At 42.0% G+C, this 19942-nt stretch overlaps 1 long non-coding RNA gene across 1 annotated transcript; it reads left to right on the top strand.

Moving 5' to 3' along the window:
* Positions 1-1907: 1907 nt before the first annotated feature.
* On the top strand, positions 1908-18518 carry LOC119888196. Its single transcript, XR_005441864.1, has 4 exons — positions 1908-2254; positions 4151-4244; positions 17642-17706; positions 17785-18518. It is a non-coding gene; the product is annotated as an uncharacterized LOC119888196 (long non-coding RNA).
* The last annotated feature ends 1424 nt before the right edge of the window (positions 18519-19942 follow it).

Raw genomic sequence — 19942 nt, 5'->3', positions numbered from 1 at the left:
TATTACCATCATTATTAATATATACTTTGTGTTTAACACAGTAAACAAAAAAGTAAAAAGTATGGTTTCTGGTCAAGCCACCCATCTCAACCACGTTTCCTCCTTACCATAGACTGTAGCCCACGTAAAAAATACGGGCATCACTATTTTGACCCTCGGCGCATCCAGTAGTCTCTGCAGTGTGCACTGGAAGAACAGAGAGAAGCGGGCTAAGTTGGAAAAACGAGATCCCACGCGCCCAGAAGCGGCTTAAGTGTAAAAACACTATCATTCGGGGTTTTTGAATGCCGCCATTTTCAGAAGGAGTTGTTTTTTTTTCTCCTTGGAAACTCCGGTGAGTAAAGTTTGTAACCTTTAGGAGAGAGCTAAAGTGCAGCGTGATGCTAGCTTAAATGGGTGGGTTAAAACCATAACGTTATATACTGCAGGTTAAAAGCAGTCGGAGGATGTTGTGAACGCGATGTCGTGAAGTGTTCAACAGTATTTTGTTGTGTCGTGGTTTCAAACTAATCTCTGGAGGTACCTTTGGCTGTGTAAGCACATGTAATACCTTCAGAGCTATTTTTATTTACATTATTTATGATAATACATGTTAAAGGTAATTTCCTTGCCTAAAATGTGTAAACTCTGTTCAGTATTTTTTGATTGTCATGTAATGCTGAGATACGGAGAAATTTAATCAATTCATAGTAGTGATGTCTTGCTTAAATGCTACCTGCCAAAGTTATAAATCTCTGGTATAACAATGTAAAACTTAAAGGTTCAGTGTGTAAGTTCTAGTGACATCTAGTGGTGAAGGTTGCGAATTGCATTTCTGTCCAGGTAACAAAGCCTTAACAGAGCGCTGGAGAAGAACTACATGAAATTACAATCCAACTACATATTTTTTCAAAGTTAAGATGGCTAATCTGAGCTTCCATGCTGGAAGCTGCGGTTTTATTGTCAATTAGCGATCAGCTGATTCTCACAACTTAACATACAAAGCCAAAAACAGAGGGCTTGAGAGAGAGAGAGAGTAACTACATGAAATTAATCCAACTAACATAACGCCACAAGCCAAAGCACAGCGCTGGAGAATAAACCAATCCAACTAACAATACTTTTTCTACCAGTCAGTAAAAGTTTAGCTGGCTGATGCTTCCATGCTCTAAGCTAACGTTACGGTTTTATTGCCAATTAAGGTTACTGATCAGCTGATTGCTAAGTAACCGGCAAACCAAACCACAGGCTGGAGAATAAGTAGGCGCCATGAAATTAATCCATATTTTACACCACTGACAGGGGAAACATGGCTCTCTGTGATTATGGCCAGCTTCTAGCTAAAGCTATCAAACAACAGTTTTCAAGTCTGACAAAGTTAATTACCTGTCCAGCAGAAAACAGACAACTTCAGCACCGCTTTGAAAACATCTGTCCCACATTAACGTTATAGCCTCTGCAGTCAGCTGTCTGTCCCGACTCCGTCTGGCTGTCAGCTCTCCTCCTAAATAACACGCGTGTGCTCCTTCAGTTGTCCAAATGTCACTTCTCTTCTTACTTCTAATAAACCAGAAGACTACTCGGAGACTGTATATTACTATTAATATTATTATTAGTCCCTCTTCTTCTTCTTTGTACATATTCAATGTAGTGACGGGCGTCTACACTACCGGAATTACACAAGCAGAAGAACGCCGTGATGACGAAACGAAACGCGCTCTGTAGCGCTGTTTGTTCGTTGACGGCTACGGTAGAAACATGATGACAAAATACGGCGACCTCCATAGAAGGGGGTCCCCGCGGTTATGTAGATATAAATGTCTCTAAGGTAATAAAAACACAATGGTTCATTATGTAAGGTCTTTATACACCACTGAAAACATAGTTATGGATCTTATATTGCATTTCTGTCAATAGAACCTCAGAAATATTACACACTGGACATTTAAGAAGAATCCCTAGACAACAAGGTGATGATGATTGAGTTTTGACAAACGGGGTGTGATCTTTTTTGAACATTGACTGTGATGACTTATCTGATTTATTCTGTACTAAATGTGCGGACTGGTTTTTGAGACCCTGGATTGTAGCTTAGAGGTCAACTCTTCGCTGGATGCAAATGTTGAGCCAGTCCCAGAGATGATGCACCCTATACGATGAGATCGGACAGCGGTGTGGCCAGCTGCTTCGGATCCCATTCAACAGGACTGACACATCAGATTACAGGACACTGGCAGATAAGAAAGATCCACCACACATCCATTATCCTGCCCAGGTAGAGATACGAATGACTGAAAGACACTGGATAGTTTTTAAAATTGTATTTTTTATGAAAGAGCTCTTCTTATTCTGGGGATTGTTTAAAACATGGTTAGTGTACTATGAGATAAGGGTGCTCCAATCGATCGGTTACCGATCATAATCGGCCGATCATGGCATCATGTATTTACTTTGCGACAATTCCCAGTCTGTTTTCCACCGCCGTCTCTCGTACTCCCGTGTTACTTTCAGTAACAGTACCACTTCGTTGTCGGTAAGTGCAAAAAAAAGAAGAATAAAGCCTGGTGTAGTTCTTGGTCTGTATTACTTTGTTCTTTCGCTAAATCGTCTGCTACTGCGGAGTAGACCATCTGCTTCATGTTTACACTGGTACGCGCATGCCCAGTGTAGCTACCTGAACGGCCACTAGATGTGTGTTTTCAGTCGTTCTAATATAGACAGAGATCAACTCTGATACGCAGCTGAAACGCTGCTGTAGACGAAGAAGATTGTTTTCATTAATTACCCCACTCCTCTCTCTACTTCTCTCATGTCAACCCTCCCATTTTCCACGAGATTCTCCCATATTTTTCCGTTCCACTCGTTAAATGTTTCCCCGCGAATCTCCCGTATTTTTAACCTTTATGAAATCAAATAAACCTTTTGGCCGTATTTAAAGTATTTGCTATTCTCTCCTCTGGTAAAGACGGTGGCAGCATGTAAGATATGTAGACTGTGCTTCCTGCGCAAGGATTAAAAATGAAAACAATCCACTGAAATTATAAAAGGCCTATAGCCTACTAATGGCAAGCCATAAGAAATAATAATGAATATAGTAGCCTATGCAATATTAACAATTGACTGTATAATATGGAATTTACATTGTAGCCTATTTTTATTTATTTAAATTTTCCTGATACTTTATCATCTGTTAACTTTTTTTAAATAAAATAAATATACAGTATACTGTATAATGCTACATGATAAATAAAAGGCTTCAATTAAACTCGGTGATTGGTGATCGGTATCGGCCGATACGGCTTCCTGAATCCTGATCAGAGCACCTCTACTATGAGAGTGTTAAAGGCACTGTAATAACCTGCCCACTGTTCTTTAATCACACACAGTCTATTTCTTACCCCTACACTACTCCTCAGAACCTAGGTTGGTAAGTTAGCTAAAGCGCTACACTAGTGTTAAATATTCTACACCTGTCTTTAGCATTCAAAAACTATGCTACAGGGCTCCCAAGTGCATTATAAAGTGACAAGGGGTCTTGACCATTCGTCCATATGTGACGACTTGGGAGTGAGAACAGGTAACGGTGAGGCTTTATCCAGTAATGTTAGCTGGGGCATCTTTCTGGTAGTCTTGGTAGCATCCTCTGGGCTTTGCCATTGGAAGATTTACACGTTATGCTGAGATTGTTTATATTCTTTCTCGGGAAAGTATCAAAAAATGAACTTGTGAACCATTAACAACTCAAATATAAATGGTTTGTCATTAAAATACTTCATTTATAAATAGTGAACCGATCGTCTATAAAGTATGAAAATACACTTAAGCACATTGTAGTCCGTGTCCCCTTTATTTTTCAGATAAAATCTCTCTCTCTCTGTGTTTCTCTGCAAAATGCCTAAATGGTTGCCAAATATACTTTGGTATGTGCTAATATAGGCTACCTGGCCGGCCCACCCAAGTAAAGTATATGTCGAAATTACTGTATTTAAAGTTAGTGCAAGCTGTATAAGCCTATATTTTGTAAATATACACCTCGGACCAGTTTTATTGTCCTACGTGTGTCACGTGACTATTTTGGTCCAGTCATGATTGAGTGATCATGCCTGCAACTTCGACCATTAATTAACCCAAGATGGAATATAATCAATAATTATTTTAATTGTCAATCTAGGAAGAACATGAGGTACACATGAGATGCCGTCTGACCCTCCGAGCCCTCGCAATGAACCAGTTAGAGGAAGACTGACTTCTTCAAAATCTGCAATGTAAGTACTCAGTGTACTCACAGAAATGTCAATATCAACCACAAGTAATATGAAATGTACTTTGGGAAACCAACTTGAATGCCTCTTTAAGCAACTGACAGGTTTAAAGAGATTAAAGGATAGGTTTATTTTTTTTTGTAGTCTATCCCAAAAAAATGCTAGACTATGATGTGTACAGTGAAAGTTATTGTTGGCTATTATCATTCCTCATCGCAGTTAAGCGTCCCCTTCATTGGCATGGCCCCATTGTAAAAAATTAGGGACAACACTTCTCCTTTCATGAAAAAATGTGCCAAATCTCCCAAGACCTGAGCTTTGATTCTGTGTGTATTTATATTGGTAGCATTGTCTTTGAACAGGACATGCTTTTAGAAAAAATTAGTATGTGTAATCACTGTCAGGGCTCAGCGTTAAACCTTTTTGTAACTGGCCCCACCGGTCCAGTGAGTTTGAAACTTATTGGCCCAAAGATTTTTACTGGCCCCCCTCCAAAAGTTGTTTATCAGTGTTACAACAAAACCAAAGACTTGTTATTCTGTTAACATGTTTGTTTATTAAATACATCTTGGATATAAAAAAAAAACTTAAACAAATGTAATCACAGATTTAAATAATTAAAATTTAAAAAGGTAATGAAACAAAATAATTCATTTTAAAACAAAATGGACTCAAACATGACGTACTCTCTCTCCTGCTGATAGCCTTCTCTGCACAACTCTTATCTGGCTGAAACTGTGCAACGTCCGGTCCCTCAATGCTAATATATAATAGCTTCCATAGCATTTCTACAGATCGGCTGCTCCTTCAATCGGTTTTGATTCTCTTCATGGCGCTGAATCCTCGCTCACAAGCAGCTGTTGACAGAGGGAGCACCAGGATGAGTTCAAACACCATCAGTAGATTGGGGAAGTTCTCCCGTCTGTCTGGGTCTGCCAGAAAGTCAGTCAAAGCAGTGCTTTGCTGGGGTTGGGGCAGCTCTTTGATTAGAATCTTTGCATTGGGCCACTCTTCGTACCGTGCCTGACCCCTGTCGCAACCCACATGATTCATGTTCTACACCGTAGCTAGCCAGCTCAGCATCGTCTCTTTATTAAAATAAGCCTTATTGAAATGAACCAACACATTCCCATTTGTTATATTTTCTTTTGCTACCTGTCAAATCTGTCCCTGCTCTCCCTGTTAAAGTTCTGGAGCTGCGCTGCGTGGAACTGGCCCCCTGCTGATTCCTTGAGAAAGCCTTCAAGGCTCTCCCCAGGTGCTGTGTACATGCTTGTAAGCATCAGCACTGCAGTCTCAAAGACCTGAAGTGCCTTTGGTGGTGTAACACCATCCTCCTGAAACTTAAAACTTGCAAAGAATGAAACACATCACTATCTGTTACTATTTTTATCTTTACTAACTCCTCACAAACTATTTAAAAAAAAACAACAACTTCTGCTTCGCCCTCCCAATCATGTCAGCGCTAGCCGATCTGGAAAAGACCACACAGTTAAAATTGTTCGATGACACAGACAATACCCATACATGCAAAATGAATCTTAGTTTCAAAATTGACTTGTAGGGTCTCCATGGTGTTCTCCATGTGAGCCAACATAACAGATTAGTCATTTAGAAGTGTTCGAAGAGCTCTCTCCACATGTGGGAGCCACCTTGTTCCCCCCCAGGTTTGTCGGCTTCCACACCTTCTTATGGAGGACTTCACTGAGTACTTTAAGCTCCCTCTGAGCTTTTGCCAAGTAATGATATTGCTTATACAGGCCTCTGAGAAGCTAAACTGAGGCTTTTTGAAGATCTCTCTCTCGCCTGTCATTCACCGGTCTTGTGTGAGTTTTGCGTGCATGCCAACTACATGCACGTTGCAGTTCCTCGGTCTATTTCAAGCCGGCTATTTAAAAACGATAAAATATTCTTTGTGTGGTTCATCAACGGTGATAAATTATGTGGAAGTCCTGCGAGGTGCGGACAACTCGTCACAGCACCAGTGAAGCTGGGGGTCAGTCTTTTCAGCAAGTGTTCCTCTTCCGCCACTACACACACGGTGTGCCTACACGTGCGCACTGACAACCCAGGGTTAAGGTTACAATTTTAGATTTATTTACGCACTGTTAAAAACATTTAAGTTTTATTCATTTTACATGTTTTATTTACAGCATTAAACATTCAAATGTGTATTGGAATAGACTGTATATTAACTTATTGGAAGAAAACTGGTGGTTCTATGGAAAATCAGATGTTGAGCACCCCGATATTGCCTAAATGGCACAATCCTTGTTTCGCTGCAAAGCTTTGACTGTGAGATTGACAGTCGAATCAGGCTCCGCCCCCATCAAAGCATCGAGTCTTCGACTATTGAGAAACAGCCCTAGTTGGGGTACCTCTTCTCGGATGACACCAGTTCTCGGAGGAGAAGAGGTACCGCCCACCCCCCCCACACGTTTCCCAACCATCACTGGGGCTCCATCTGAACCCAGGCCAGTCAGCTTCTTCTTCCAGTCTGGGAGGTCAACTTTCTGAAAAACTGTTAACAGAGTGACATCATTAAATAATGACAGTTGTATATCATTAAACATATTTATGAAACCATAAATTATCCTCAAATCACAACTTACCTGCATTCAAAGCTTCACAGTGACCAACTGCGGTCGCATGGTGCAGCTCCTCAACAGCCATGAAAATATCCTTAGGGCTCCTGTCCTTAAGCATGCGAACATGGACCCCCTCCAGGTCACGGACACTTGCATCAGTGGCAGCATCTGCCAGCACAGATTTTGCTCTCCTCAGGTCCTCCAAGAAGCGCATGTGTAGGCGTAGCATGCAGTGGCAGAAGAGGAACACTTGCTGAAGAGATGGAGCCCTAGCTTCACTAGTGTCGTCTGCACCTCGAGGGACTTTAAGATAATTTATCAGCGTTGATAAACCACACAAAGGGATATTCAAAACAAAGGCTTTTGCTCAGTGTTCTTTTTTTATATTCCATTACTTCGTCTACCTGACTTAAAAATTTGCATAGTGTGGGACTTCTTATTTTAAACAATCTTTATTAGCTATCTTTATTTGCTTATGATTCCATAAAAGCTGAATTTCTTTAGTGTATTTATTTTAATTAATTAATCATTTTAATTGGTGTCATAGTGTTTTATTGTGTTTATTTAAAACATTTCTCTCTAGGCCACTTTCTTGACATTACCTCCTGTAGTAGGCATCATGACTTTCTCAATCCCACAAAAGTTTAATAAAGAGGGTTAACCATGATCTGCTTCAGCATAATGTTTTGCAATTGCACAATCTATACTGCCTTTACAGATTGCAGTTTTGTGCTCCAATATTCGCTGTTCAAGGGGTTGTGTGGTTCGTCCAACATAATGCTACATCACAGGATATAATGACATGTAAATCACAAGAGTCAACAGTTTATAAATTCCCAAATACGAATGTCCCCAATGTGGGGATGACTGAACAAATTTATTTGAGTCATATTTTTGTACGTTGTGCTCTCCTGAATAAGACAGGGATGAAGATTTGCAGAAGTCCTTCAAAGATGGTTCTGCTTGATGCACATCCCAGTGTCTTATTTGTGAAGCACAATGATTATATTCAGTAGAGAAACAAGTCTGGTTTGGATTGTTGTCCCTGTGGTCTAGCATATTTTGGACAAACCAAATGACCCCTGTTAAACTTTTGTGGGATTGACAGTACGATGCCTACTTGAGGTGATGATGTTGTCAAGAAATGTTTTGGATAAACACACTCAACATTATGACACCAAATGGACTTAAAAAGCATTTTAAGCTGCACTCATCATTAAGTTAGGACTTAGAGGTGTTTATTTCTGAGTAATACACCGTGAACATCTTATCGCAGTGGTTACACATTTACAAGAGGGATATTCCGTTGTCGGACTTGTCGGACCCTGAAAACAACTTCGCTGCAACACCAGCGAGTGACGTGGACCCACCTCACACTGTGAGTCGCAGACAGTTTGTGTCAAACTGAACATATACAGTAGTTTCAGTAGGCTATAAAAATGTGACTTTCTCTGTTGGAGATTGTAAGCAGCACAGGTAATGTGTAGAATTATTCATAAGATTTCTGCTTGATCACAGGTGTTGTCAGATAGTTTCGTTTTCCCTCAGCATGAGCACCTCCTCGTCTCATCCAGTTCTGTGTCTGTTAGACGGTTGAGAGGATACATCAAGCAAAACGGTAATGTAATGCAGTATAGGGCATGTAGTAAAATATTATGAATTCTCTTTAAATAGGCTAATGACGTTAGTCTATTGTGACTTTCTTTTCTTTACATGTCAGATAACAGATACGTGGGAGAGATTCTGAATGTACAGATGTTTTGAACATGAGCAGATAAGTTATTAACAGATGAGCTAATAAAGTCCAGTCAATAACTGAATAAAAACGGATTAATTTATCACTGAGATGAAAAGGGGCCACAATCACATTTAAATAGGTTACTTCCCCACAAAAGAGCCAAAAGAAGAGGTAATGTGTGTTGACTCAGCAGGGATGAAATTAAATAAGTTGATCTACAGGAGAAAAATATTTAAAAGCAATAAAGAATGCCTGAGAGCCTCACTACATTATATTCTATTATATTTATATATTTTGAAATGTCACCTGCCACCTGAATTTTGTGTTTCCCTTTATATAATAAGACATTAACACTATACATTGGTGCAGAAAAGGCAGAAATTGGAGCAGAAATTTTCACCAGAATGCAGGAAATTAAGTGTTTAATGCTCAAACTTCTGGGGGAGGACCCCCATACCTTACACTTAAGTGCCCTATCCAAGAAAACAGTCTCTGGCTTCACACACAGTTTCTGGGAGGAACGTTCACTTATTAGTTAAATATAATTACTTTTCACATGGCTTTTTTGTTACTTGGGAAACTAATTAAGATGTCTGTCATGTGTAGTTCCCATGTTTAATAACAATAGTAACAACAACAATAAAAAAAAAATCAACGATATTCAGGGCAAATAGCCAACATCTTTTCTGATGTGAGGCGGTAAAGGACCTGGATAATGGATAGGGGAGTGCTGGCCCAAAAAGGTTGAGAACCACTGATGTAGGATCATGCCTAAGATCATACTACAATGGCAAATGAATGGGGTTTATTCAGATGTCTCTTTATTGCCATCTAGTGTTCTGTCTTAATAGTGAATCAGTGATGGCCAGAAAGTGTTTTGTGAAGTTTCATATTGTTTCAATTAAATCTGATTTAATTATATACTTGTGATTGGTCCCTGTATCTAGACCCATGGGATAACAAAAGTGATTGGTTCCTAAATAACTGGGCCCAACTCCCATCTCTGGGTGGTGATGGGGCAGTGGATAAGATGCATGCCTTTGGTGTGAGAGACTTGGGTTCAAATCCACTGTGAGACACCAAATTGTCCCTGAGCAAGATACTGAACCCCTAGTTGCTCCAGAGGTGTGTGCTTTTGATAAAAGCGTCAGCTAAATGTAATGTATCTCTGTATTACAGAATTGAACCTGTAAACTCTCTGATGAAGGCACTTTGCTGAAACACACTGTTATATTGTCATATGAGCCAAATAAGTGAAATGTGAGTTTTTTCAGATTTTTTGGAATATGCTCACTGGATTTTGGGTCTAACAGTTGTTGAAGCACACCCTCCTTTTGCAATACAAATGGTTCAATGTTATTTTCACTTTTTTCCAGAGATCTCAGATCAACTTTTTTGTTGGGCACAAGACTGACTAAAACTGATATCTTAAAGAGTCCCAAGGTTGACTGACAACTTTAAGGGAACATTAAAAGACCAATTTAAAACTAATAACCTAAACGGGAAAAAAGGAATGTTCAAATGAAAAAACGAAGACTATTGAAAACTGAAACAATTTGGGTCGATCAAAGATGCATTTAATTTTCCTTTATCGACAATACACCTGGTACTAAGAGTTAAACATTTTCTCTATTCAACCTTAATTTCTTTTTTTATACATTTATTTGTTTCTACTTTTATTTCCATGGTATATTTTAAATGTTATTAATTAGCTGGCGCTTTTATATAAGTGTGTCAGAGGGCCTCATCTGGAGCAACTAGTGTCTTGCTTGGTGTATATGTCACAGTGGGGAATTAAACCCGGGTCTCTCACACAAAAGGCATGTGTCTTATCCACTGCTCCATCACCACCCCACATTTTAATTGGTAAATCTGAGTTAAGTCTAGCTAATTTTGGATCTTAAGAAAAGGAAAACCCAGAGTTAAAAAAAAGTCAGTCTACCAGGGAAATTAAACTGAACAGAAGACATTAGTACAGAAGACCTATTGTTTTTTTGTTTGTGGTTGTGTTTTTTTTGAATCCTGGACTGCAGTTATGTAGAGTTTGCTACTACAGAATCTACTTACCCAACCTAGTGAACTAAACCAAACTGTAAGATCTTGGGTCGAAGATATTGATATCTTAGATATTAAATGCCGAAATCAGCACATAGGGAAAGGTGAAATGTCAGACACGTTATGAATTTTATTATTCGTTTGTCATGTTCAATTAATAAGCTTAATTTACAGTTCACTTATCAAAGCAAATTACAAAGGGCTTCTCAGAGACGAGGATGAAATAAAATACCACCGTGAATGATAAAATACCTAAGGGCCATAAATATAATAAGCATATGACATTAAAATAAGCAGGATAACGAAGAGATAAAACAAAAAAGTAAGGCATTAAAATGAACAATGCTCAGATAGAATCAGGATATGCTTTATGATAAAAGTGTAATTTCCCTGGGCAGCTTGGTCCAGAGTGGCCCTGACAGCAAAAGCTCTGCCCTCATTTTATTTCAGCCTGGACTCAGTGAGAGACAGGAGACCCCTGCCTGAAGATCTCAAGCTAGGCAAACGCTTATAAGGAATTAAAATGTCCAGAATGTAATCTGGAGCCAAGTCATGAAGAGCCTTAAAAGTAGTCAATAAGATATTAAAATCAATGCTAAAACAAACAGGAAGCCAATATAAACAGGCTGAAACATATCCAGGAGCTAAAACTCCTCTGAGACACAGTCCAACTCCCCCAGCAGTGTTCTCTGCTTCTTTTGGTATGTATGTGAATATGTTGCTTGCCAATGTGTGTTTGACGTTGTTTAGACTGCCAACTTGTCCATGGTGTACCCTGCTGCTAACCCATTCCACGCTGGTCAAGTTTCAACTCCTGGATAAGTGATATACCAAATGGACTGGGATGTTAAATGATGTAATGATATAAATATGATGAACGGAGTTTTGCATCCATGTGTATATGCCATTATTTACATAGTGATTGTGTAATGGCGATTGTACCTCAAAAAAGCCACTTGAGGGAATTTGAAGTCGTCTCCAACGCGTAATGGTGCAAAAACTCACATCTGCCATGGCATGCGGTTAACACTTTATTTTATGCAGAATAAAATTACTTACAAAACACTGCTGCTTGCATTATGGATGTAAATTGAGCTCGTACGTATGCAAAAAACAGTAAACACGATGCTAACGGTAGGACATGACACAATCAAACATATAACACACATCAAAATTGGCTACAACAGATTGCTTTATTATTTTATTAAATAAGCAAGAGGCCCTTGTGTTATCACATTTTAAAGACATTTTTAAAAATCACTATCACTACAGTCACTATTTTACGCTGTGATTGCATTCCTCTCACTTGGGATGTTGTAATGCTGCTGAGTGTGCACAGTTACATGCAGCTGAGGAGCTAAAGGAAATTAAATGTTGGCTACAGGCACTGCTTTAAATTCTGCTGGAACAAAAACAAAGGAAGTTGTTCCAATACAAAATCAATAATTGAAATGAAATTAATTGAGAGCAAGGAATTTTTCTTCGAAAGACAGATGACCTGCTCATCAGGAGCCAAACGAAGGTCAGCCTTGATCATTGTGACAACCTCATATTAAATTAATCAACAGCAAATGAACAATCATTCTCATTGCTTTTGAGCCTTGTGGCAACTTACAAATATGTAGATGTACTGTGATGAATGCGTCAATCACTAATCATACTGTCACAATATCTGGGTCTTTGCCACCATTCATGTCTTCATGCTTCATGCTTCACAGCCCGTGTGCTGTCTGAAATCATCAGTGTTTCAGCATTCTTGTGAATTGTTTGTGGCAAAGTGTAGTAAGAAATAGGAAAATGTAATTAAATGTATTTACAAAACTATATATAGTCATTGTTCCATTGACTAATTTTCAGGTTACCTTAAGTATCAATGTCTCTTTTTTTTTTCGCACAATGTGCTGGCCTGCAAAGTATTAAAAAAAAAAAAAATTAAGTCAAGAATCTTAGCCCAACTTCAAATGCAGACCCTGATGTGCACTCTATACTGGATTGCACTTGTAAGTTTGACAGCCTGATTTCTGTTGGGGCAGAAGTATAAATTAATATAAAACATCCAAACAATTACCTTAAAATTCCATCTCCAAAATTGTACCCTTCTGTGGCCATGTAAGGATCCCACAGATCAGAGCGATGAGGGCAATAACAACTCCCCCTATCAGTTTATTATATTATTGTAGTATTATTATTATTGTGGCCCAGAGGTTTTGCTCTATCTGTGTTCAACACAGCATTGCCAAATTGTCCCTTTCTTTTACAGAATTACTAGTGAGGACTAGCTGTCTCCTGTTTTTTGTTAGGGTCTCTACAACATGTTGAAGCGCTCAATCAGCCAGCTTGGTTGTTTTCCTGTGATCCTCCTATTACTGGTGTTGCCTTCACTTTTCATGGCTTGTTTGTAATTTGTTTTGACTGTGTTTTATTCAGCTTGTTTAATTTTCTCTACAGACATTCTGCCTGACTTATGACACTGACATAAAGATCCGGGATACTGTCAGTAGTGACTACATGTGACTGCTGTACAGTGTCAATGCTGGAATGCATTGACATTGTACAGAAGCTCTGCACAGCAAAATACATTCAGCAATAGCCAGTAGTAGATTATCTGTCATGTATTTTTAAACATGTTATCAGCACAGGCTCATTAGTCATTTGCTAATAAATTATATAAATTAAGTATTCAACATAGTATTCTTTAATATAATAATGTTTTTTTGTTGAAGCCAGTGCAACATCAGCCAACTTAGAAACGGCTCTAGTTATAGTGAGCCTGATCCCCTTAAATGTTCTATTAACCTAAAAACGGCAAAATGCTATTGCATAGTTAAAAATAAGACACACTTCTATTTTGCGTCTATCAGTACATTTGAGATTACTTGATCCAAACAAACTAAGATCCGCCTATTTCTAATTGTAAAATATGTAAATTAAGTATTTCTGATTCTGAAATGACTGTAGTGTAATTGACTCAATAGCCTGATTTTAGTCATATTCAGTTGAGAATATAGAATTAAAAGCATCCATTGGCACACAGTTTAATACAAATGTGGTGGAGAATGCTTCCCCAAGTGCAGGCTAACATGTGGTGGTATTGAATACAGCCTTGACTTAACTACTCCCCTGGCCAACCACCTTATCAGGCTTAGGCTATATAAGACACCTGTGTTCCCCTTCGAGGGAACTCGAACTGCGTCGGTTACGACACTATGGGAACGCCTCTAGGCGTAGTAGGTCTGAACGTGAATGAAATCACTCCAATCCTATTGGTTTGTTGCTAGAACGGTAAGGTGTGACAGAATAACCGGAGGAGTATAAAGCACACCTGTACACACTCATCATTAGCTTTTTTCTATTCAGCAGGCGCTCTGTATGTTGTTTGAAGAAAGCTCCAGTCCTACAAGCAGTGTGTCTTACCTGAAGAAGAAGTCTACCAGCATGTCCGGCAACCAGATGTACAGAAGGTGTGTTTTTCCTTGCCCTCGGTACATCACGGATGGAGATTCTCATGAGATGTGTGTGTCATGTTTGGGGATGGAGCACGCTCGGGCAGCTCTCGAGGGGGCTGCATGCGCCAGTTGCAAAGTCCTTTCGATGCGGGTACTGAGGTACAGCATGGCTCTCTTTTTCGGAGGATGGCCGGATGTGTTCTCCCCGTGGCGCGGGCCCTGCAGCCGCTGAGGCAGCCCGGCGGCTTCACTCATGGGGTTCACAGCATGATCTGTCGGAGGATTTCGGGACGGCTGAGGCTTTTTCCCGACCTTCATCCGCTGGCTCCGACGCTTCCTTTCCTCGTTCGGGAGCCCGTTTCTCGGCTTCTCGGCTTCGCGGTTTGGATCCGGAGACGCTGCAGCAATCCGACTCCGAGGAGGCGGATGTGCTCAGCGTAGTGAACGATGACTTCCGGGTGTCGGGGCGGCGTCATCAGGCGGCGCCCAACTATGACGAGCTGCTGGAGGTGGTGACTAGAGCCGTGGCTAAGCTCAACATCAACTGGCCACAGGAAGAGCAGACACCACAGGCTAGTGGTAAGCTTGATGAAAGGTTTCTTAAGCACCACGCGCCACCTCCACGCCGGTCTGTGCCATTCTTTCCTGATTTACATGATGAACTGAGTAAATCATGGGGCAGACCCTTCTCTACACGGCTTTCCACACCCGATCACTGAACTACAGTAATGTGATGGGGGTTAGGGACCGTGGTTATGGGAGGATGCCTCGGGTGGAGGATGCGCTTGCGAGCTATCTCTCCCCTCGACTTGCGTCCTCCCTGGAGAAGCCGGCGTTACCCTCCAAGCCATGTCACACCACATCTACGCTCGTGGGGAAGGCGTACATGGCAGCGGGCCAGGCAGGTGCGAGCTTGCACACCATGGCGGTGCTTCAAGCCTACCAAGCTGACCTGCTACAGGAGATGGTTCAGAGGGGGGGTCCCTCTGAGGAAGATCTGGTGGAGCTTCGCAGAACCCCGGAGCGTTAAGACGCAGGGCGAAGCGTTCCGCCAGTACCTCCCTCGCCGGTCTGGACCCAAGGCAGCCGAGGCTGCCAGGCGTAGGTCCCTTCCCTCTACGAGCTCCTACCGAGAGGAGAGGAAGCAGAGTGTCGCTTCTTGGGGGGCCCCCCGAGGAGCTGGGGCAGCGAGACGGCGCTCTCAACCTCAGCCTTCTGAGAGACACGATCTGAGGACCGTCATCCAGTCCCAACGGAGCTCAAGGAAGAGGTCCTGAAGACCGGGGTAGGGTAGTCTTTCTCCCCTCCCGCACCCCCCTCCACTGTGGTCCGCCCGGAACAAGGTCCTGTGTTGGGACAGGAAGTTCTTACTCTGCTGAGGAAAGGGGCCGTGGAACGTGTCTCCCCCCCAGACAGAGACGCCGGTTCTACAGCCGGTACTTCATTGTCCCCAAGAAGGACGGAGCGCTGCGCCCTATTTTGGATCTGCGGGTTCTAAACCGGTCTCTGGGGAGATTCAGGTTCAAGATGCTCATCATCCCCGCCATCGTTACGCACATCCAATCCGAGGATTGGTTCGTCACGATAGATCTAAAGGACGCCTATTTCCAGGTCTCCATCCGTCCTTCTCACAGGAAGTACCTGAGGTTCGCCTTCGGGGTGTGGCTTACCAGTATCGGGTTCTTCCATTCGGCCTGGCACTTTCCCCTCGCACATTCACCAAGTGTATGGATGCAGCACTTGCCCCGCTGAGGCTCCAGGGCATCCGGATTTTCAACTACATCGACGACTGGCTCATCCTAGCCCAGTCTCGAGAGTTGGCGGTTCGGCATCGAGATGTCGTTCTGGCTCATCTGCTGCGTTTAGGGCTGAGGCTCAACGCAAAGAAGAGTGTGCTGGCGCCCACCCAACGGACTATGTTCCTAGGGGTAGTATGGGATTCGACAACGATGCGGGCACAATTGTCTGTTGGGTCTCCTGGCGGCAGTGTCCAGCGTAATACCATCTGGACTGCTGCACATGAGACCCCTGCAGTGGTGGCTAAGGACCAAGGGTTTTTCCCCGAGAGGAAATCCTTTCCGTCTGATTTGGGTTATGCGCAAGTGTCTTCGTTCCCTATCAGTTTGGAAACTTGGTTCCTGTCCCAGGGGCCCGTGCTGGGAGGGTCTTGTCGCCGGCTGGTCATTTCGACAGACGCCTCCCTCACGGGCTGGGGCGTGGTCATGGGCGGCTGCTTTGCAAGGGCAGTCGAGACCCTCCTCAGCTCCAGGGCCCCGTCCACACGGATCCTCCGTGGTGCCCGGAGGATGAGACCTGCGACTCGGTCCAAGGTTCCTACTTGGGATCTGGCGGTGGTTCTTGGGGCGTTGGCTGAGGCCCCCTTTGAACCCCTAGAGTCAGCTGAGGCTAAGCACTTGACCCTCAAGATGGCCTTTCTCCTTGCTATCACCTCTCTAAGGAGGGTGGGGGATCTCCAAGCGCTTTCGGTTTCCCGCAAAGCCTGGAGTTTGCCCCGGGGAATATTAGGGCTATGCTGCACCCTCGTTCAGGATACATCCCTAAAGTGCCTTCTTGTGCGGCAGGGTCCACAGTGCTGCTGGCATTTCATCCTCCACCTCATGTGATGGCGGAGGACGGGAGACTTCATCTGCTCTGCCCTGTCAGAGTACTGAGTATTTACACTTTGCGGTCCTCCCGTTGGAGGAAGGCTGACCAGTTGCTAGTGTGTTTTGGGTCCCCCAGGGCTGGACTCCCTGCACCCAAACATACTATTAGCAACTGGATTGTTCAGACTATGTCCCTGGCCTATCAGGTGCGCAGTTTGCCTTCACCTGTGGCTGTGAGGGCTCATTCTACCAGAGGCATGGCGGCCTCTCGAGCCCTCCTTTCCGGGGCCTCTTTGCAGGATGTTTGTTTAGCGGCTGGCTGGGCCACTCCGCACACATTCATTCGGTTTTACAGTCTTGACCTTCCTTCGGCACCTGGCACTCGTGCGCTCTCCTCTTAGTCGTGCCACTTTATTGCACACTGGGTCAGGCGGGGTTTTCGGCACGGTTTAGTGGGTATCTCGTTCCCATAGTGTCGTAACCGACGCAGTTCGAGTTCCCTCGAAGGGGAACGTCTCGGGTTACGTATGTAACCCTGGTTCCCCAAGAAGGGGAACCAGACACTCCGTCGGCCCGCCGCACCTCTCTCCCCGCCTGAAGCGCCTGCTTCATAGTTTAAGCTAATGATGAGTGTGTACAGGTGTGCTTTATACTCCTCCGGTTATTCCGTCACACCTTACCGTTCTAGCAACAGGCCAATGGGATTGGACTGATTTCATTCAAGTTCAGACCTGCTACGCCTAGAGGCATTCCCATAGTGTCGTAACCAACGCAGTGTCTCGTTCCCCTTCTCGGGGAACCAGGGTTACATACGTAACCCGAGACGTTCCCTTGCTCTCTCTTTGCTTCCTGATCTGTACCTGTTATGGTTGGTGTTTGTTGCCCAGGTATGTGAAAGGAATACTTTCATGCACATCTTTTTCCTCTCAACTTGATATGTGACTTACCTGCTGTTTGACACTGGTAGGAACCTCCTTTTCTCCTGTCCTGTGACCGCTGATTGTTATATCTTCATGTCCCATCTCAGTGGTGGTGAGTAGATTCATGGTTTTAAATGTATTTTAACACAGTAAGGTTGAGCCTGGCTAATTGTTTCCCTTGCTTTTGCAGGTTCCTCCTTGTTTTAGACCACTGCTGTTTTGCCCATTCTGTTTATAATTTTGCAGCCCTTTTAGTTTCTTGTTTTGCCTATGTAGTTTCTTGTGTTTGTCATTTTGGTTTGTTAGTTTTGCCCATTTAGTTTCTTGTTTTGCCTATGTAGTTTCTTGTGTTTGTCATTTTGGTTTGTTAGTTTTGCTCTAGTTTAATATTTGGTTTAGTTCCACTTTTTTTCCCTATTTAGTTATATTTTGTCTGTAACTTGTGTTAATTTAGATTAGATTTAGTTGTATATTCTTGTGGGTTTTGTAATATAGTTTGCCCTTTGTCAAGTCAGCTGGGTTACTTTTGTTAATTTGTTTCTGATTCTTGTTGTATTTAGTTTATATTTTTAGAGCAGAGTGCTATCTTGTTGGGAGGCTAGGTACCCGTGGCAAGGTCCCTTCACTTCTCTGCATATGAGTAATTGCACGGAGACACAATATAGACTGCACCATTTTGCTGTGAGTGCTGCACTTAAGGTGGGTAGTGGTAGCACTCCTCAGCGTAGTCTGAGTGGCCTTGTTTAAAGTTATTTTGGGGAGCTGGATTTACATATTAGGTTCTTCATTTGAATTTATATTAAGGCCGTTTTAACTAATTATTGTGTTGCACACTTGGACACAATAGAAACCTTCAGGCGTGCATAAGTTTAAAATAACTTCTTTACTTTCTTTCTCTGTAAATAAAGAAACACAAGCACATCAGCAGAACATTGTCTCTACGTACAGCAGGCTGTTTACATCTCCTGACTGATGTTAACATTCATGTTCCCTCATTAACTCGCATGAACATAAAATGTCTACATTCACAAACACACTGATAATGTTCTGCACACACAACCAATATTTAGCAAGTTACAGGTGGCTAAAGTACTGTTTTCCTCATTAGCATACTAGGTGATGTAGGCTACTATTTAACACAACATGCCGTCTCATTTAGTGCCAAAGTGCCTGTGTAAGCCTTACTCATAATACCCATAAATTGACCTACTAAAATGTTACAGTTGATATTGCACAAGAACATAAATCAGATTACTAAATCAAAACAGTTAAAATAATACATTAGAATGGGGCATGCCCACTGTTTAGTGTTCATCAATAGTCTCCATTAAAAAGGCCAACATTACTGTGGGTCCCACAATTATAATACAGAAATTATTTTATCTACCATTTTATCAGTTATTTTCTGTTTTACATTTCCTTTCAGCAGTTTCAGTCCCAATTTGTTTGTTCTTGCTTATTAAAAATACATTTTGGTATATTTTGAAACACCCCCTACCTCATCAGTAATGTTCCTGTGTGCCTTTTTGTCTTTATTCTCCTTCAAATAATCTAGGTTTAAATAATATTTCCTGGGATGGAATTCCCTAGGTGCTGTAGGTTGGCTTTCATTCAATTCCCCCCTTCCTGGTCCACCTTGCCACACAAACAAGGCACAACTTTGGTAGTTATGAATGTTACAAAAACATAGTAGGAAACTTCCGGGGGATAATATTATAGGTTAAGAACAGTTTAGTCACCAATATCTAATCAGTTATCAGTCAAGGAAACTCTTCAGCTACATTCCAAGTTGTATTATCTGCCCATGTCACATCTCCATATTTTACTACTGTGGCTCAGCTAAAATCATTAGTAAATAGTTTACTGTTAGCTAACAGCAAGCTGGATAACAGACAACTGATGACTACAACAGGAAACAGGACAAGACACAGAAACACGGAACAAACTGACAGAAACCAAAGACCAAAATCTAAAGCAGAACGGAGCAATCTCAAAACGCTCGACACAGACAGTACTAAAAAAAACAGGAACAGGCAGCTACAGACCATAAAACATGTTAAACAGATTAACCCCCCCCCCCCCCCCCATTGTTTTGTCAGATTGTTTTGTCAGATTGTTTTGTGTTCCGTCATTGTAACCTCCCTGCCCCACACTCTGTACAAAAGACACAAGACTGGTTAGCATGCAGTGATTCTTACTCAACGATGCCCTCTGCTGGAGAAATCTGTTGCCAAGTCAGTGTTGGAAAATGGTGCACATGCTCATCAAAGGCATATATTGTGACCGCATGGATGAATATAATTCCATTCAGTATTTATTTATAATATCAGTATTTTAAGAAAACAACC

The sequence above is a fragment of the Micropterus salmoides genome, unplaced genomic scaffold (genome assembly GCF_014851395.1).
Source record: "Micropterus salmoides isolate LMB-PRFRI ecotype aquatic unplaced genomic scaffold, ASM1485139v1 Ms_hic_scaffold_5, whole genome shotgun sequence".
NCBI lineage: Eukaryota > Metazoa > Chordata > Actinopteri > Centrarchiformes > Centrarchidae > Micropterus > Micropterus salmoides.
Note: the sequence above shows the minus strand (reverse complement) of the source record. Positions and strands in the feature narration are given on the sequence as shown.